This window comes from Astatotilapia calliptera, chromosome 13 (assembly GCF_900246225.1).
Source record: "Astatotilapia calliptera chromosome 13, fAstCal1.2, whole genome shotgun sequence".
In the NCBI taxonomy this organism is placed as follows: Eukaryota; Metazoa; Chordata; class Actinopteri; order Cichliformes; family Cichlidae; genus Astatotilapia; species Astatotilapia calliptera.
In genome coordinates, this window is record NC_039314.1 from 19,213,912 (window position 1) to 19,235,939 (window position 22,028).

General features: G+C 38.6%; 1 protein-coding gene across 1 annotated transcript in view; it reads right to left on the bottom strand.

Moving 5' to 3' along the window:
* The window catches only part of chrm3a (cholinergic receptor, muscarinic 3a), an 81,970-nt gene extending 61,982 nt beyond the window's left edge, over nucleotides 1–19,988 (bottom strand). The window contains exon 1 of the mRNA XM_026189907.1: nucleotides 19,760–19,988. The gene's annotated coding sequence lies outside the window, so the exon portion shown is untranslated. The remainder of the gene's footprint in view (nucleotides 1–19,759) is intronic.
* Nucleotides 19,989–22,028: the final 2,040 nt, after the last annotated feature.

Below are 22,028 nucleotides of genomic sequence, written 5' to 3' on the forward strand. Positions count from 1 at the left end.
TAATCAGCAGTGATGGAAGAACAGGTCTTTGCGACCTTCCAAAAAACCGCATGAATGTGAGACAGTTAAGCTCTTTAGAGGCACAATCTGTGATCCAAATATAAACTCAAAGGTCAGTACCACGAAATCTCAAAAGGAAAGCTGCCACACACTCTCATGTCAAAAGACAACAAGACTTAAGCATTTGTGATGTTTGGACTGGCACATTTTCGCTTTAAGAATAATAAAAAGTAAAGTAAAAAAAAAACCACTGCGAATTTCACCACTATGCCAGTATTAACTATATGTCAATACATTGGGATCAGCATAATAACAGCATAATGCATATCATTTAATGCTACATGTATAAACACAACAACCAGCATAAAGGGGTAATCTGCGACTTGCCATGAGTTACTGTTACGACCGATAAAGGATTTTTATTATCAATGCCGATATTTTGATATATCTGCCAATAATTGTTTCTGTCAGTCCCAAACAACACAAACAGATTTCCTTAAGAAATATATTGCGGATTATTTGCTTATATATCAGCTGGTTGTTGTGTTTGTAATGTTCCAAACTCATATTGCCAACAGTGAAGTTGGAGAGTGCCCTCTAGTGGACAAATTATCCAACATCAACACTCATAACACAGTTGAAGGGTGTTTCTCCTGTCTCTACTTTTTAAATTTTAATTTGTGGGCTTTTATAAATGCCGATACTGATATAGCAGTGCATAGCTAATAGGGCTGCACAATTAATCGTTAGAAAATCGCGATCTCAATTCATACTTATGTGTGATCTCATTTCCAAATGACAACGATTTTTTTTTTTTTTTAAAGAAAAAAAGATGACGATTGTACCGCATTTTGATCCGGGACATAATCTGCATGAAAACAAGCGCTCACTCTTCCTGCTCAGCAAATGACAAGGGCGGAGCCTTATACCACGTGATACAGAAGCCAGCTGGCAGGGGAAAAAACGGAGAGACGAAGCTGTAAGGCCAAGAAAGTGACAGGAGAAAATCCGTCCCGGTCAACCACCCAAACATCAATAACGGGAACAGCGCTTCCCTATACCCGTCGAACTCCCGCAGGCACAAAGAAATTACAGAGGCTATCACTTATCACCTGACCAAAGATATGGCTCCCATCAACACTGTGCAAAGCGAGGGATGTATGAAAATGATACTGCGGTCAACACCCTAGACAAACGCTACACAGTGCCATCCCGCAACTATTTTTCAAATGTTGCACTACCTGTTCTATACATTACAAGCAGTACAACATTTTGCTTCAAGGACAAAATGTGAGACATTTATTGTTTTGTTATGTTTATTTATTGTTTTTATGTTCTGTGGCAACTGTTACGAAGTTGATGTGCAGTTAATAAGTGCAATAAATATTTATATTGGAAAAGAAAATCGTGAGAGAATCGTGATCTCAATTCTAAGCCAAAAAAATCATGATTCTCATTTTATGCAAAATCGTGCAGCCCTAATAGCTAATATCGGCCAACATATTGGGCTCTACTGACAATAAAACAAAAATAATGCTAGGAAAATCTGTTTATGTTTTGTGTGTTTGAAAGAAGAAAAAGAATCAGCTGATCGATCTAATTTTTAAAATCACCAGATCTCGAGCAGGCCCCTCCTTGTTTTTACAGGCTTAGTACTGGCTTGTGGTCGTAGCAAGCAAAAGAGACATACATTGTGTTTGTGTTTAAAATGCACAAACAATCAGCTCTGCAGTGGCGATAGTGAATACACAAACAAACGTTTTGATGAATAACAATGTATGTTTGTTTACTCCACAGGGTACTTGGAATTTTCTTTGGCCTTTGCTTTTGAGACAGGTTTTTCAGCAAAGTTACATACTGAAACCATAGCTGATTTCACATGCAGTAAATAGGTTTTGAAATACCCTGAAATACCTGCTGGGCTGATAAAGCTTCTATGCTGAATGGCAAGTCTAATACAGAAAAAAACCATTAATGACTATCCCTTTGAACTGAAACTAACAAATACAGAGAAACCTGCACTTTCAAGTGTTTATTTAGATGAATTCTATCATTCAGGGTCAGTGGATTAAAACCTCTGGCTCTCTATATAAGTTATAAAGCAGCATACTGAAGAAAACCCATGTAAGAGTTATACCAAGTAAAGAAAAATCCTACTACATTAAGAGATTTAGAACTAATAAAAAGGAGAAAAAAAATAAAATTATTTCAGGAATGTGCCACTTCACTGTGAATTACCTCTAACTTGAACTAAGCCTCTGTACTAGAGGATAATTCATGCCATTATGCCATGAATTTAGATGTGCTCCTATTAACAGCCTATTGATCCTGGCGATGTAGACAGTGTCAGATAATGACAGGTCTAACCCAAGCCAAGTCAAATTACAGGCAAATGTATTCATATTAAGCACTTTAAATAAACAGGCTGTTTGCAAAGTGTATGAGTCATCAGTGGAAGGATGGGACTCGCATGGGTTGAGGGTATTTATCTGCCCAGAGTGTGAATTAAAAAATCCAATCCCGGTCTCCACATCATTAACCCTTAGTAGCTGCTATGACCTTAGATGTTCATTTGATCTTAACATGTTTTGGTGAGTGTCGGAGTGGAATGGGATGAGGCTGTGTGTCTATGTGATGGGGAGTGGGGGGGGGGGGGGGGGGGGTGACCCTTTGATGTTGTAATGCAAAATTTCTTTTATCTCTCGTGGAGCGTTTGAGACCGGGCAGGCTGTCCAAAAACTCAATTAGAAATACTGTGAATGTGTGCTGACAGCATAAGAGGAGGCGTGAGGCACAGAGGTGTGAAGGATACAGGGAAAAAATAAATGTAACTATTAGTCCAAATGGGACCACTAACTGAGCAACACAGACCTAAAAAGTCGATTTTTTTTAAATATAAAATCTGGTCAATTTAACTACAGAGAAGGAAAAAAGAAAATCCTAGAGTTTGGTAGCAAAATGTCCAAAGAACAAACCAATTTTCTGTTTATGACTGACTCAGAATGTATAGCATCCAGCTGGTGTACAAGTAAACTTTTCACCGACATTCAAGTTAATGGATAGCATTGCCTTTGATGGATAGCGGAATGCAGCTTGCTTGACAAATGATGGGTATCCTTGCTGCACAGAGTGAAATTCTTAAACCCATTCATCCAGCCACCATCCAGGGCTTCATCATCACAAATACCACAAAGATAAAGCATAAAAGAATTCAGAATCCCCAAAGCTCAAAGCTCTTAGCATGCTCAATCAGCCAAAACTGTGTGGGTTGTTGGTACTTCCCTGATGAAGTACACTACCATAACTTAGAAAGAAGGTGGGAAAAAAGAGGGAATGGAAATAAGGATGAGGATGGAATGAATGGCAGGGAGAAGAAGAGGCGGAATATGTGGCTGCATGTTTTCCCCATCTATTTGCTGTGTATATGAACAGGACTGGCAGACCCATCTGCATTCTTTTATGACACTGAAAAGATCCACTGCAGCTTAGGTGAGAAGGGAGGAAAGCAGAGAGTAGAGGAGGTGGGGAGGAAAAGAAGCAGAGGCACGGCTTTTTACATTAGGCTTTTCATCTCTCTTCTGCCATCGGTCATCAGAAATGGGAGAACACTGACTCCCAAACACTGTGCTTCATTCCAATTCCATTTAGCTCACAACTGTTTGAGAAAGAGGGCTATATTACAATGTCCCGAAAGGCACAAAAAGAATTATTCATGCACAAAGGAATTTAACTGCATTGTTCCATCGCCAGTACCAACAAAAGGATATTCTAGGATTTCAAATGAAGATGGTCATCCATCAGACAAAGGCTATTTCTAATATTCATCTTTCTGTACCAGTGATAGTCATGAAATACTTCCTGTGGAGTGTCATGAAATAAATAAATAAATACCTAAATATAGGAAAGAGGTGAAAAATGTGGTTAAGAGGCCGGTGCCGCAACATCAGGAGAAACACACTGTTAAATCTGGCCCCCTTGATCCGTTTAATCAGAGCGCACTCAGTGTCTCCCACAAGCACACACACAAAAAAAATATACTCTGTTCTCATACATCTGTGAGACTTACTGGGTGACTTTTTAATATGTTAGGCCATAACTAAGCATGTATAATGCCGAGAAGTGTTTGTGTGTGCAAGAAGTCACTTCAGAGAGAATGATATGTTTACCTTGCGTTTAGAAATCATGGGAAAAAAGCATCTTTAGGCCATTTGTTTGTTTTTTCACAAGTTATTTGTCCAGTTTGACCTTTTAATGCTGCACAAACAGTAAGTCATAAACAGTAATGGGGACCCCCAAGATCTTCATAGTGAAATTGAGCTATAACAGAAAAGAGATCTGAGCTTTATTTTCGGAGCGTTTAAAGTGAAGATCCAATAAAATGCTGTGCAGAGGGAGAAAGAGAGGACTTAAAATAAAATAAGAAACGGAATAAAAAAGGTAATAAAAATGTAATAAACTGTAAAACACAACTTTATAATAGTCCTGAATAGTAAAAGGCATGGCATTATTTTCTAGTATGTTTATGACATCACCAGATAACAGAACAACAACTTTGTCCTCTTTTTCTTGACTGCTCATAACGAGGCTCCTACTGAGGCTGTTGGCTTGTGACTGCACCTGCACCACTGAAAGGGACCGGCTCATAACGAGACATACGTGAGCATGATCGGCTGACCATTGCGTCTCTAGTTATGACAGCCAAAACTTCTCCATAGATGGACAGGTAATGATTTTGCTCCAGTGCTCCAGTCAGGCAGTCTCAAAGGAAAAAATATCAATCAGATTATTTTGATAAAGACACTTTTTTTGATCCAGTGGCATTTGATTAACAGCTAATCTGGATATTTCTGTCTTTGATGTGCAGTTTGTACAAATCTGGATTTATTCTTTACGCAGTTGGTTTGGCTAAACCATAGACTGTATAAAGCAAACATGACATTACCAGTCCGATTTTAAAGGCCGGATGATAAAAACTTGGCTCTGTAATGTTGAATTTTTGGAGCTAAAAGTGACCATATATGGATGAGAGGGTAGAGCTCTACCCGCTCAAGTTATCAACTAATGTGGTTAACAAACTACACACTGACCATATGAGTGCATCACACAGGACAAATATAACTACTAAATGGTGCTATGTAACATACTAATTAAATACTAGAATGTCAATAATAAAAGCTGTTGCGCAAATGCAATACAATACAATTAACGACAGGCAGGAGCAATTATTTGCCAGATAACTGCATTAGAAATTTTCCAGAAAGCACCAACACCACAGAGAAGTCTATTTCAGTGACTTGAATTAGCTAAGGCAAAGCACGAGGCACAGCTGCAGGCTACAACCACCCATGCTGGAATCCATCTATCAATCAAAGTGACCACATCTCTAACCCTTCAAAGCTAAATGTATTATAGTTAATATATGGCCAATACCATGACTTCTTTCCCCACCCCTCCACCAAAAAAAAAAAAAAAAAACTAAATAAAGTGCACAAAGGATTTTAAATTATTTCATGATTCAGGCTTTAAAATGCTAATATTAAAAACTGGAGCCCTTAATGAATTTGAATGGGCAAGTCATTAAAAATATCCCCCACTGTACAGTTTATTAAAGAGGATAAATTAGCTATAGAAACTAACATTGTTCCAGGCTGTAAACATGATGGTTTACATCGCAGTCTTGACTTGTTTTTGGAGTCAGCTGCAGATTTTTACCATTTTGAATTTTTCACCTCTGCTTATCCTGCTTTAGCAAAAGCTAAGCATTTTAGCCATTTATCAATTACTTTCAGTTATTTGAATTATAGTTTCAATTTTTTAAGTAATTGTTCACACGTTTCTGCATTCTTTGTCTTAGTTGCAAAAATAGAATTCAAATCTTGATTTTCTTTTGACTTCGCTGAGGCACAAAAACCCTCTTACCCCCAAACACAAATAGAAGTAATCTCTTAGATACAAATATCTATGTGGTAGCTGCTCTATAACATGTAGGGTGTTCGGTGTTTTAGGGAATGCTTTGTTTAAAAAATAGGTAAATAAAAATGAAGCACTATCACCCACCAGGAGAGAGAATCGTTTGTTGTTCAAAGTCTGAAAATACCTGCAGCACAGATAAATACAATGTTGGGAATAATGAGAGGCAATAAAATTACAAAAATGCAAAATACAATCAAAACAAAACGCATTAGAGAGAACAGCGTAACAACCTTATTAACGCAACACAAACTGATTCACAGTTTGCTGTTTAGAATGACAGCGGCGTTTGTTCCTTCCTCGCTCTGCTGGATCAAGAGTTAATTTTGCTTTGAGCGACTGTGAGCGGCAAGTGACAGCGGCGAATTAATGGTTCGTTATACTCAGTGTAAGCAAATGGCGAGCCAGTGATGGAGCAAAATGGATTTGCGCACACATCCGACGCCAACCATGACATCTCTTCAAGTATTCCAAAACAGTCAGACACTCATGAAGAAGAATTTAAAAGCAGCACTGGTTTGTGAAACCGCGGGACTTTTTCAAAGCACATGCGGAAAGCTACTTCTGAAGAAATCTGAAACCTAAAGAAAAACTCAAACACTCATAATCATTCATCATAAATGTGATACATTGCTCACTCAAACTTGAGCTAAATGAATTTTCCACTTTCTTTTCATTCAGGGCAGTCGCTTGAATCAACATGACACCTTGCACTTGCCATGTGTTCAGAGGTGCAAGATCAAGTAAAAAAAAAAAAAGTTAAGACGCTGTTGGCACTGTGGGATGGCTGGTTTTGGAAAGGGTGTCATTAAATTTTGATAGACCATGTCAAAAATATTTTGCTAGCTTGGGATTAATAGAAAGAAAATTGCACAATTGCAGAACGTGTTGTACATGCAAATCCCATTAAGAGACACGCTGCTGGTTTTACTGATGTGTTTTGGGATCAGTTTGTTTCTATCACACGATTATAATACAGAAGCTCTTTTTAGGTTCACACACATGAGACTACAAAACTCTTAATCTCCTGTGTCCACGGATCACCTCAGGGTGAAATTCAGCCAGGCATCGCAGATTAGAGTCCATCTATTCTAGTTGCTACTTCAAGGAGAGTTCACAAATATTATATCTTCTATTCCTTGTACCTTTTACTTACATATATATTCGTATTTATAAATGCAAGTATGTGTACTTGTGTATATATTGTTTTTTTCTGTATATGTCTGAAATAAAGATACAACACAATACAATACAATCTCTGCCATGATCCAAAAAAGAGCATGTGTGAGTTATCAAATGGGAAAATGTAAATCTCCAGTACACCATACCATCTTTTTTTTCCTTATGTATTCTAAATAGCTTAATATAAAGGGTGGCACATGACGGTAGCTCTTTCAATCTTTCACAACTCCGGGGGCAAAAAGTTTAAAAATACACAGCCACATTCAGGCAAGACTTATGACCAGGAGCCAGTGATGTGTAGAGGTCTTATGGATGTACACCAGGCTATTTGCATGTGTCATTCTGATGGATGAAGCACAAGCAGAGATCAAATGACCCTGCTGCTCAGACAAGTGTTGTGTTAAGTTGGGCCACATCCTGTCCCTTGCACTGTTGCTTTCATTGAGTGTGAACACGCTCATACCATTACAGCAGCGAGACCTGCTAGTGGTGCTGAGGGATGGTGCCTTTGCACAGAGGAACTGGGAAGAGTGGGGATCAATGTGAAATGTGCATGAAAGATAAGAAGAAGAAGTACATGCTGTAAGTCTGTGAACCAGAAAAATAAGCCAGGAAAAGGATGCCCCCAGTAGCACTCTAGGAGTAAATAAATTCAGTGATTATTAAGAGATGAGGGGTTTTTATTCCACTCCCTAAATTCCTCTGAATTATACAACTATGAAAAAATACTGTGACACGAAGATCTCCAAAGACTAAAGATAGCACAACAGAGGTAAATAAAATAACGAAGAGCTAAGCAAGAGATTTATTAAAAACAGCCCCAAAAATTTCCTAATAAGTGCACACTCTCAAAGCAGTGACTCAGCAACGCTACGACACACTAAAACTTTCTTTTCTGACTCGCCGGACACTTACTACTTTTATCACCCGTGGCATATTGTTAGCTCAAAAGCAGAGACAGAAACATAGTAATTATTTCTTTTGAGGTATTACATTGTTGCCATTCCAGTGGCGGGGAAGTAATGATAACAAACTTACATAACTTAACAGAAAATGTTTATGCTTTGGCAGCAGTCATGTTTTCAAATTTGTTCTGCAAAACAAAGAAAAGTGACTGCAGCTCCAGGGGAAGAATGTCTTGCCTTGGATGCAAACATCTGCCCCATGAATTGTCATTTCATTTTTTCCATGGCTCTTTGAACCATAAGGACACAAAGGGAATTCTTCTTGAAGCTCTCACTCTCTCTTACACCCAAATAAAGTAAGATTCAATGAATTTGTTTGGTTAGGCCATTTTAGTCCCGTCAAGCACTTGCACTGTACTCTGCAGACACGCATTAATAAAAGTACACACTACAGCCTTGTGCAGGAGAGTCGAGAAGTTGATACACTGTGTGACAGATCTCTACAAGATGCATTAAAGTTTAATACTGCTTGAATCAGCACATGCTCTCAAAAGTTGCAGGGCTGCACATTTTCCTGTACTAAGATAATTATTCTGTAAACCGGAGCATCCAAAACATCTGCCCGGACAATCTGTTTCACATAAATAACCTGATTAGAACACAACTTTGTTTTAAGCATTTTGACAGATTTCGCATTTCACCCTTCGGCTGCTCTTAGACACATTCAGCGGTGAGACAAATAAATCTTGCTTTAGACACCTGGTGCTGCAAAGACTGAAAGAGTCAAAACACATGAGGAATTTCAACTGTCTACAGAGTCTCAAGCTCTCAGTATTCCTGCATTGTTAATGTTACTGTTCACTAACAAAGCATTACAGCACAGGCCAAGTGGTTTAAATCCCAATTGTACCCAGCCACTAGCAATTAAAACACATAGGTCTGGCAGTAATGTGATTAACTTTCTTCACATTAGCACAGGATAGTTCTTGGAAGTGAAACTCGGAATTAAGAAGGAGCCCAAACACTGGATTGTGAACAATGTAAATAACCTCTGCCACATCCTGATTATGATATATGGAAAGCAAAGCACTCTGCTCAAACTCCTGTCCAAAGCTGAGACACAATAAACGGGGTCATTACCAAACCAGGGAAATTACTCAGACTGTGTTTCACTTGCGCTCCAAAGAACGGTCGATCATTGTTAACTTATTATATCACCTCAGATCCTGATAGCCAAAGTACAAATAATAAACAGAGAGACAGCAAAGAGGTCACAGGGGTATCCATCTCCCCTGGAGATTAAGGATTAAGCAGGATGCGACTGATGTAACGACAGGAGCTTTAGGAAAAAGATGACTGCAAACTCTTAACTGCCCCCTTCGTGGCTCAGTTGAAAATGAGATTTAATGAGATTATTTTAAAGAGCTTTAGTGAGACTAATCTGGATAAAAAAGAGCTGTTAAGTAAACATGAACAGCAAGAAAGAACAAAAAGGTGGCTCCGCCTGGAAGAAAACTTCAGGAGTGCTCGGGGTCATCGACAATATGTCGCCGTTTTAATGAAATATGTGAACTCTCGAAAGAAGAACTGCAACAACTCACCCTACCAGCAGAATGCCTTCTGTTATCGCGCTTCCAATAGTTTATTATTTTATTATTATTCAAAGCTACGTGCACAATTATATTTTAATTAATAGTATTTAACAAATTGCTGTATGGCAGAATAATTTATTTGCAGAAAAAATAAACAGTGCCAGTGTAAACATAATTGTTTAAGTCAGTAGATCTCAGTAAGCGCACAGAGCAACTCCTACTCCTATAGTTGTCTGTATCTGCCAAAGTAACACTTGCTACAATAAAGTCTGCTGCATTTCTTCCAAAATATAAATATGAATTAAACGATCATACAAGTCCTGAATCTTTTGCGTTAATCACAACAAACAAACACACATTCACAGTGTTGTGATCGCAATCAGCAGCAGGACAGCATCTCCTCCGCTCCACTGGTAGTGTGTAAACAGAAAACAGAAGGGGGGAAACCAGTGAAACAAACTTCAAATGAAGGAAGATGTAAGCCAACATTTTTTGGATTGACTTTTAAACGTGCTGTTTGATAGCTTGCTAACTCATCCAAAGGTAACGTTGCCTGCCCTTCGTGTTTTCGACCAGCTTCAGTCACGCAGTTGAGACGGAGGCAGCATGATACGTGTGAAGATATGTGCGATTTGTTTTGAATGTGAGAAAAGTTCATCTATATGAGAGCAAATATTTGGCTGTAATAAAGAATGGCTGAGATGCAATGTCATGCCAAAAAGGCAACGGCAAATCTGCACTGTGCCTCCTAATCTATATGAACACAACATCAGCTGTGCTCCTTCATCCTGCTCAGCGCAAACAGGTTTGTTTGAAGCAGCAAAATTCCCAAACTAAAACCAAAGATGGCGCCTTCCTTTGTGCTTTTGCCAGCCCCGCTACACCGCTACACAAGCCCATAGTGTCCTTTGTCTTCTCTGTTGCCTCTTTCATTTGAAGAGATTTAAACTGAACTCATGCCAGGAATCCAGATGTATAAATCAACCGTGATTCAACCATTGAATTTTCATGTTTACACTATTTTTTAGCTGACAGAATATTGATAAATAATCAACTCCTGCAAGTCCACTGTGTTGCCTCTGTATGCAATAAATATGTTCGCCCTAGGTTATGATTACATTTCATAGAAACACAGAGGGTACCAAGCCAATAAACAGTTTCCTTTTTTAATACCAACATTACCCTGCCAAAAAACTTGTATGGAGACTCGCTCTGCAGTTCCATCAATCCTCTGTTGTTCCTGGCCTGCTCATCATCCTAAAGACACCACTAAATTTAATGTACTATGGCTGTCTGGCGCTCCCTCACATCACTTCATTTCTGTAAGACCTCTAGAATCTGTGGAACTTGAAATTAGATCCAAGGCTACACAAATAATGTTCCAACTCTTCTGTGGCAAAAATGTTTGATAAGGTGTGTGCCCAGTGTTTGCTATTGCCAAGGGTGTCCACAGCTGATAAAGGCCCAAAAAAACAGACGACTGCTCCTAAAGCCTTGTCCAGCGATTCATGTCATTGCACTTCTCCAACAAAGCTTTCATGTCATGCCAAGTTACACACATTCCTGCAATGGCCTTGAGATTATTATCACTTTGCTAAGTGGAAGTAATCCCCAGGTAGATGTTAAAGAGTTATACTGCACCATCCACAAAAGGTAGAGGAGTGAAAATACCAGCAAGGGCAAGTAGGCTTTCCCTGATCCACACTAAATCAGTACTGTTGCTCTCTATTACCTTCTGAAGAAAAAAAAACACAAAGGTAAAGCTTACATTTTTATTTTTTCACTAAACTTTAGTGGCTGTGCATTCAAGAAAAATCTGTTGGGGCTACTGAAATTGATGCAATGCAATGTCTTATGATACTAAAAGAAAATGTATTGCTTTTCCTTTTTTTTAAAAAATCAGGGTCACCCTGTAGTAACCCTTGAAGCTCTTTTCTGACAAGGTTTGCATCAGAAGTTTTTCTCTTTTACCATTCTAATAGTCAAACCATGTCTTTAAAGATATATATTGAGGTATCAAAACTTGTCATTAATGGGGGGAAAGTTTAGAAAAAACATCTCCAATATAAATGACTCACCGAAAAGTTAAACCAATACTTCCTACCCTATTGCACTTTTAGTCTGTTTTGCTTTTGTCCTTTCCAGCTCATAGCCAGCAGGATGGGGTTGAATGCCCACAGACTATGTTGGTGTTTGATCATTTAAACTCACCACAAGTCGTTTCTTCCAAAGGTCATTATCTTGCTGCTGGATAAATCCCTGTCTTTCTACTTTTGAAACATGCTTTTTTTTTACCATTCTGAAAGCAATATATAGTACTCATTTCAGTGCCATATTATCCTAATATTGCAGACAAAGGGCGCAGTAGCACAGTTTGTTCCAACGCTGACTCTGTAATCGACTAAAGTGGAAGCACTTGTAGGAATCATTTGCATTAACTTTTAGGCTTATTTGACTTCCCTCGCTTCAGGAAAGGATGTGCGCTACTTTCCATTAAGAAGAAGGTGAAATCCCCATAAAGCATTGCACATCTGTGTCCCTCTTCTCTAATTCCAGCTTCAGCTTTCAACTTGTCCAATAAGAATAACTCACCATGGAGTACAAAATAATAAAGTATCGAACCAAACACTTCTTAAGCAGCTCGCTGACAGTAAAACAAATTGGCAAAAGTCTAAGGAAACAAATACAAATACGCTTTTGTTGCTTTGGAGTCAAATGCCAAAATGCCTGAAGGCTGAGGGCCTTGTTGGCTTCAATTAATTCCCCTCTACAGAGTTTAGCCCAAGGGCATGCTATACATTTTGCCCTACCCTCGAACAAGTTCTGCAACTGACTGTTTCTTATTTAAATGCCAATCAACCAGACGAAAAAGGTAGATTCAAAGACAGGCACTGGATCAAGCGCCTTTCAAAAATGGCATAAATTGCCACTCTTAGACCTGCTTCAGGGGAAACATAAAGAAGTGTCATGAAGAGCGTTTCATTTGACTTGACTTTGAGCACAACATTTTTAACTTTAACGTTTGGTGCAAACTCCAACGAATGATAATACTGAGACGGGTGTAAAGCTACACCAGAGGCAACATAATCATCAGCTGAAGTGCAGTTAAAAAAGGGCAAATTAATGAGTAACAAAAACTGGTGTGTAACACTATGTAATAACCGTAACACAACATTTGATCCATAAAGCATGACTGCAGCATCTGCTCAAATTCTTGATGGATGGAGAAGAACAGATGATTTCATGACAAGCTGCATAAACAGAACAGAAGTTCAACACTCAGTTTGAGGAAAACTATTAACACATTCTTCTTCTTCTTTTTCTAGAAAATTGTTTAATAGCCCATAGTATCATATCTATGCAATCAAAACTATACAAAAATCAACCAGAGTTAGAAAGTCTATTCAAATTGACACTACTCTTAAAAATCACAACATCAAGATGAACACAGGTGCAGGATTTTAAGAAATGCTGTTGATCACCGTGTGACCTTTTTAAAACTTTTTTTGCCACTGTCTGTTTTTATGCCACATGTTGCTCCTTGAGTAGTTTTTATGAGTTCAACTTTGGTAGAAGATCATCCGCCTTGTTTTAATTGCACAACAGGTGTTAAATGAAAGAGAAAAACCAAGGTACATCATAGATGTAAAGCAGCTTAAGACACATTCTGATGGATGAATGAAGATGAAACACATCTGAGTTACAACCCCAATTTCAAAAAAGTTCTGACACTGTGTAAAATGTAAATCAAAACATAATGCAATGATATGCAAATCCAATAAACCCATATATTTTGCACAATAGACATGGAAAACATATCAGATGTTTTAAATGTTCCATTTTCAGAAAGAAAAATGGTCATTTTGAACTTAAAGAAAAAAAAGTTTTGACAGGGCCACATTTACCACTGTGTAGCATCCCTTCTTCATTTAACATCCATCTGTAAACATCTGGGAACTGAAGAGACCAGTTGGCGATGTTTGGAAATTGTCTGATAAGGGCTCAACAGCCTTGTGTCTTTCTTGTATTATGTTTTGTTTTATAATGTGCCAAATGTTTTCAGCTGGTGAAAGATATGAAATGAAGGCAGACCAATTCAGCACCTCATCTACTACAAAGCCACATGGTGTAGTAGATGCAGTATATAGTTTAGCATTGTCTTGCTGAAATATGCAAGGTCTTCCCTGAAAAAGCATTCAAGCTGAGTGCCTTGCAAACAATTTGATTCACTTAATATGAGCCTCAAGAGCTGGATTACAAAAGCAAGAGAGAGACTGACAGAGACAAACAACTGGATAAAACACAAATGAAAAAGTGCAGCAGGCATTTTTTCAGTTGTAATGTGCTAAAACATTTCATGGTGAAATCCTAAAAAGAACTTACTTACTGATAAAGTCTGACAAACTCATCTTGACAGGAACCAAATCACAAAGCATGGTCTCATCTAACTTTGTGTTGGAATGATTAGACTTTAAACGCTCTCCATCTACTTTTAAATTAGGAGATCCATGTTGTGACATGTTGTGCTTTCTCTGACATCATCTCTGATAATGAAAAGGCATCATTACAATTTCCAGAAATACGAGTGCCTGAGCATATTACGTGATATATAAGACTAGAAGAATTAATAAGGCATTTTTTGTTGTACCACATGTTTCTCTTTACTTACATCTCTCACAAAAAAAAAATATTCACACTGAATCATATAGATTAGCCTTATTACATAAGTGTTTTAATAGCATGTGTAAATCATCCGCTTATTATTATGTATAATAGCATTACTTCAACCCCGGCATGCCATTAGTAGCTTATCATTGTCGTGGGGGGGTGGTCTTAAGGTAACGATAGGGGAATGATAGAAGAAGTGGTCGTGTTGGTGCATTCAAATGCACTTGTTTCATTCCAGCCCAGCATGAGTTTTACTTTTTCACAGCAGACATTTGGACTTGTCACAGTAGGAAAAGCACAGGTGACTCAGTTCCATTATCTGTCTCAGTAAGCGATGGGACAGGTAAAGCAGCAATTCACCTGTGTTTTCTCTAGTGTGACAAGTCAAAATGTCTGCAAAAAGTCAATTTTACTCTAATTTTTTTTCATGTGTTGTGCTACAACTGTGTGATTGTGTCTTTTGCGCCGTGTTTGTGCATGGTGCAGCAGGGTGGAGCAGACAGATAAGTGCAGAGCAACTTGATGTTACTGTACTATAAGTACAGTAAAAACTGCTGAGGGACGGGAAGCTAGAACTGCCCGGTCCATTAGCAGATGACCCTTTTGGCTCTACAGGACAAATATTTGTACGTTTATGAGAAAGGAAATAAAAGTGTCCAACTTCCTACGGTCTTTTGCCTCTGAGAGCACAGTCAAACTCCGTTTTTATCTGTAAAGAACAACAAAATAAAAGCAATTGCAATTAAAGTAGGAAAAGCACTGGATTGCGACACAGTGAGTGGTATTCCCGCAGTCTGAAAAATTGTATAAAATACCCTGCTGACAGAAATCATTGTCACTTTGTAATCATACTCCATAACAGCAAGCTGTGTAGTACATAGTGCCGCCTTAATGATGAGAAGTAGCGTTCTTCGGCATGTCAGACAATATGTTTGATAAGCCTGAACATTTAAGGTGGTAATTTTGACAATTTACACCATCATATGTAGGTTTTTTAGATCTTTTGATAAAAAATAGACAATGAGTGCTGCATTGTCTGGAAAATGCGAGAGGGCGTGGTCTTTGAAAAATCCAGCGGTGTGGGGAACAAAAGAGAAACGATCAAAGAAAGCTACCTTTAAAACATCCAGGCACTCTTTTGTGTAATAGAAAAATGCACTGTCTCTTACGATTATTGAATACACTATCTCTGAGTTTTGTTGTGTTCCTCAAAGTTTAAGCATTTCACATTTTTTCCTTTCATTCTTCTAACTGACACGTACTCCTCATACATCAAAGCATTTCACCCAAAATCACACGTATCACGAATCTGCTCTCTAAATGAGTCTTGCATTTGTTTATCTCAGAGTTATTAGCTGTTGAGCATTATGAAACTGAAGCTAAAACAAATGTGTAAACAGAGGATAATTGCCATCTTATTAACACTTGAAAATGGAAATACCAATCCCCACATAAAATTTTATTAGTTGGCAAACCAGACTTTAATAGGATGACTAACCATTGGGCTCACATCAGCTCAAATGAGCATAGGGAGCGTATTGTTGATTCGGTCTGCGTATACTTCAATGTTCACGAGCTACTGCAAAACCGTTCTGCAGTGAGGAAACGAAAGACCGCTGTATGTTAGAGTTTCATTTACAAAGCAATTTTTACTGTAATCAATACCATGTGAAAGCATATTAACTCAGAATAATAAACAAGGCCTCAATGGCAACAACATTAATTGGAACAAAGGGACATGTGATGAGAGTTTGAGTCCGTGTGAATTCAAACATCCGTCATTGTCAGAATTTCTCCTTTTCTGTACCAGTCACAACTCTCCAACATTTGAACTGGGCCACTTGTTGTTTGCAGCTTTTGACTCACAGCGTACACATCGCTCTGGCACTCTATTACTGGCTGTTGTCGTGTTCCTAATCTATTGTTCTCACTCCCTATGCGTACAGTAAAGCGATCCTTTGCCTTGAATGTATCCCGCAGGACCTCCCCAGAAAATGATGGAGGATAACTAGTTATTGACTTATCTGACAGGAACTGGCAGAAAGCAGACATAAGAGAGCAATCATATATTAGTCATGAATATGAATTCCCTCAAGTGAGGTTTTGCTTTGTGAAGAGAGTCAGAGGGTATAAAAGAGGCAGTGACATATTACAGAGGAAGTAAACGAAAAATTCAGAGAAAAGTTGAGTGCATCATAGCACGTTTGCAAACATTTGCAAACAAGTATGAAAACACTCTACTGTACCGCACAACTACCAAGTGACTCTCAGAGCAATATTTACAGCTGACACATTCACCTGTAAACCTAAAGACAACACAAACTATCTGCACTCTAGCTCTATAAACCACTCTTCTTTTCCTGGCTAATGCCCGACACTTGAACTATTCCTCACCTGCATTATCCTGAGTTAGGTGTGTATAGTTGTGTGCTGAACATGCACAATATCCTAAGGTAAACATACAGCAGCATTTTTGCCAGGCCTTAAGTGAGGCACTTTATTGCCACCAACTATAAAGAGCTGTCAAATAAACGCTAGGTTAAAAATATGCTTTTTGCATTAGGTGCCAATATAACTGCAGCGCAGCCCTAAAATAAATAAATATATATACATATATATGTATGTGTATATATATATATATATATATATATATATATATATATATATATATATATATATACACATATATATATATATATATATATATATATATATATACACACACACACACACACACATATATATATATATATATATATTCTGCTTTAAATGTCAAAGATGTCAAGCTGCCTGTTAGGTATCTGAAGCCAGTGTCTTCCCAGCATTGAGTCTGAAGCAAAACAGGCGCTATGAACCTGGGACAACAACAGTAGCTGCCCAGAGAGAGCAGAGACAAAGACAAACAGGCAAAGCACTCACCTCATAAGGCTTTACCGTAATCACACCCTGCAGCAGCCCATCTACCCACAGGAGGAACAAGGGGGGATGCAAGAAGGAGTGCAAAGCTGTTTATGGATAAGATAACTGAGCATGCACTGATTGACACCCTTCTATCTGAAGCTGAAAACGCCGGTCCCATCGGTTTCAGTGATTACCAGAAGCACACAGTTTTGCCCAGGGAGCCTCTCAAACTGAGACATTTAAAGGCCAGCTACAAGGAATTTGTGTTATTGTTTTAATAATTGAACTGAGATGGAAAAGTTTCTGCCCATGTGCTGTCTAAAGATAGACACTGTTCTTTGCTCTGTTGTGGTCTGTGTGGCTGTGAAAGTGGATTAAACAGGCTTTAACATCAAGACGAGCTCTAATGAAACCCAATGGGGGAGTTAGCCAGTCTGTTTGGCCAGCTGACTCCTGTAAAATACCCATCACTGTCTCCTATTTTCTGCTCTAAAAGTAGCCTGGTGGTGCCAGTCAAAGTACACTGCAGCCTCAGGGTTTTACTCTTGTACTGATGCCTTTGTCTGAATCATAAATTATTTATTTCATCTAGTATTCTGCATTCTTGTGTTTGTTTGTTTGGAGGAACGTTGTTTCACCTCACTGTGTACTGTTAAATTGTATATGGTTGAAGTGACAATAAAGCCAACTTGACTTGACTTGATTTGACTTGTTTTTCATGCAGCCTGTCATTTTTTAATACATATGCACCACTGTCTGTGCCAGTCATTGCTTAAAACATCTGGCACACTTTAATGAACAACTGAAATGGATTAGATGGGGATTTGTGTAGAAATCTGCCGCTTTTGTTGTATGGATTTGTGCAGCATATTTACAGTTTTGTTACAGGAAGTCGCAGCCTGGGTTACTGTTTCCCGTGTTGATTCTACGCTTGAGGTATTGCCAAACAGGCATAAACGAAGCATTGATTTTATCATTAAACTCTCAAAAAGTAAATCCAAGCCACTCCTTCTAATGATCAAACTTAGTGGAGGGAAACAGTTTGACTTTTGCTTACCAACGATAGAAGACTATCACCTCACATCAGTCCTATAAATACTTGTAATACCTCACATCTTATTTTTTTATATCAGTAGATATCAACAAGTTTGGAACCTACGGTATGAGCAGAACAACAGGAGTAGAAGATAAAAGCTAAGACATTTTCATGTTCTTTAGAGCCATCTAGACCTGTCGCCAGGATCAGTAGTACTGTCCTCCACCCACAGCCTATTTGGAAAAGTCATAATGATGATCAATACAACAGTAGCACCGTCCACAACAAAACCATCGATCAAGAGAGGAAAGCCTGAAAAAAATATTAGTCAACCAATATTGACCGGGCCGCAAACAATACATCACACAGTGAAAGCTCTATTGCTGTTCACCTTCTCTCTCATGTGTCTTTTTTCTCTTTTGTGAATGTCCTCGCTGCATTTCTCAACAAAGGAGGCAATGGAAAGTCATAATCATCGCAACACATTCCTGTTCACCCTTTAACAGACTTGTCACCGACCCAGCATTCAGCACAATACGGAACCTGACGCACTGTTCCCTAACAATGGTTTTGTTGATATATAGATATAAAAAACATGCTGGTAGTGTTGATATGTGCAACGTATTAAAACTATCGAGGTTTACAAAAACTGTAAAGGAATCACAGAGTGTATAGGAGTCTGTCATTTCTTTACAGCTACTGTGTTGTCAAACTCACACTCTGGTTTGTGTGATGAATAACTGCTGCAGTGGACTAAAAGAAAAATATTTGCACTATGGCACAGATGCCATTGCCTCTGTTCTTACTCATTATCCAGTGTAAAGTCAAATGTTCCCTCACTGAGAGGGAACATTCCTTCACATTGCCATCTATGGACATCATAAATAAACAGTCATTCGAGTTAATAAATGCCTTCCAATTGCCATATAATAATGCTATTAATTTGCTTCCCGGACCACAGCAATACAGAAACAAATTCTTTATATTAGGAAAGCAAATAATGTGAATGTGCCACAAGACGAAGAACACGCTGCGCATTAAGGACGACCTCTTTTGGTGAAAATGTGCTTCTTTTTGGAGATTTTTGTCGAACTTCTGGTAATTCAAGATTTTGCTCATGATAGGAATTTATGATTTTCAACTTTACTAAAGCATAACGCTTCAGAAGCCACGTCGTCTTTTTACAGGACAGACGTGAAGAGCGCGAAGGGTTGGGCATGGATGCTGAGCCGGCGGACGGCAGTGGCACTTGTTTTCTCAAACTTGCATCAAAACAAAAGCAGATCTCAATCGAACCCGCATTGCTATCCTGTATATAATGTGTTCGCTTTGGAAACAAGCGCATGTAATTTTATTCAGATTTTCCGGAACTTCAAAGTGAAGCGTTTTGGGACGAAAAACGCGGCACAATAAAGCAGCTGTAAATCGTTTGTGGGGGTGTAAAAATATACTTTTCTTGACAAAATATTTCCCAAACTTTCGCTTTTTGTCTTATGCACACCTACCTCACATCGTTTGCGGATGCGTGCGCGGTCAAAAGCGGCAGAAGTAGATGAGGAAAAGACAATCCAGGGAAACTTGTCACGCGTCCATGTTTGGCATATCAGCAGTACGGCAGTCCAATCTAATCACATCTGAAGCGCTAACGGTACTAAGCTAATGGGGCTCGGCACCTTCTACTGTCACCGAGACGTGGATTGGGCGGCGATGTCAGGAGCACCGCGGGATCTCCAAGGGCGCACGGAGAGTCACTGCGGCGGGATTGGTCAGAGGAGCCGTGACGCACCGGCAGGTGGCACACCCGTGGAATAAAAGAAGTCCATATTCATTCATAGACAATAGCTCTGGGGAGCCGGAGGAAGTCATTGCACACAGCGGCAGATTAGACTGACAAATCTGTAAAAGTCATACCCGATTCCACACAGTCAGGTTTCTCACTGCTTCAGCTACGTTTGCCCAACTGCAGACGGTGTCATGGCCAAAGCTTCAAGTTTTTGAGTTCACACAAAATATTTCATATTTCCTATATTACGAGCAATGATATACATTCTTTTTGGTCTTATTTTTGTAAATAAAATATACAAATAAAAATATCTCCAGGTTGTTTATTGTAGCCTTCCATCGATCCTTACACATAAAAACAGATAGAAAACCTTTGGATGTGTTCAATAAGAGCTGAAATGTCCACTCACTTGTTTATTATTTCACCCAATGTAAGAAAAAAAAACAAGGCAAGTGGAAACAGTGTCTGTTTTGACACTGAGCGTAATTAAGGGAGCCAAAGCAAATGTTTTAATTTTTTTATATATAAACACAAATAAGAAGTGAGTGGTAATCCTTGGAGGAATGTGGAAGCCAATTACGCCTGGCTGCAGGGACTTGTGGAATGAAACCTCAGAGCTTCCTGCTCAGACTCACTGCAGACTCTCGGCCCACATTTCCTGTTCCCAGTGCGCGGGCAATATTTCTATGAAAATATAGAATGGGTAGAGAGATGAATAGGATATTGTGCTGGATACCTCCAACATGTTACAGTTCTCTCATCATCCTAATGCCTTGTAGGCTATATGACACTGTCTGCGTGTGCTTTCCCATCAGCACCTCGTTTGCACCCTGCGAGTGCCGAACCAATTCTTTCAATCTGGATGCTGGCGTATATGTGTGTAACGGCTTACATAATGTTGTGTCTGTTGTAAGGAGATGCAAGGGATGGCTTAGACAGCTGCTGATGTAGTAAGCCTGTGGTGGTGTTCACGTTGGATGTGCCGTGTACTCGCCTGTGACCTCACAGACTGGTTAATCTGTGGGTATTAAAAGAATCTTGGATAATTTATAGAGATTCAAAGCAGAAAACCAAAAGCTATATAATGAAGTTAGAATAGGGACAAATATTGATAGAAAAGATTTTATTTCAGTATTGTCTACACCAGGCCAAAGGAGCAAACATTTCAAATGAAGGTTGCAAATTACATCTGGGACATTGGGAATAACCTACACCGCAATGATCACTGCATAGATTACTTACCTAAAGTGTAAAAAGCATGTAATAGAAAAAAAGTGTCAGAACTCCCCAGGTAAAATTCATATTTGGTCTTGTGTCATAATTTTTTTTCCAAGTCATACATAATAATAATAATAATAATAATAATAATAATAATAATAATAATAATAATAAAAGTAAAGAGATGCCAGTCTGTGGTTCTAGTCCAGTACATCTAGCATAAGAGTTTTGATAAACACAAACTCTAAGCTGAGCCTCAACATTCACCATCGTGCAATTTCACACTGTCTGATTCCTCAAGAACTGCATGAGCACACTGATAACAAAGTTACTGTAGGCCACTGGTCTACAGACACAGTTTTCACTTCATAATGGTCTCTTTCATTCAAGTCAAAGGTATCAACAAAATCCCCGAGTACTCAGAAATAATAGGGAAATACATTTTTACCTGCATGGTAACTGAACAAATCTATAGCTTTTACTGAAAAAGCAAGGTTCTGTATGCAAAGGTTAGGCAAAAAAATGTCTGAGGGGAAGTGAATAAAATATGGAGAAAATGGACTGAAAAGGTTTGCCAACAAAGTTCACTGCAGGGTAAAAAGTGGTAAAAACTGCAAGGTGTATTCAGAAAAAAACAAAAGTGTTTTTGTTTGTGACTGCACAATGAACCTGTAAAAAATATATGGTGAGGTTACTACAAATACTTGTGGTTTATTTTTCAGAAATAAAATTCAAATCTAAATTGTTAAAAAAAATCCTGTTTGGATGAATAA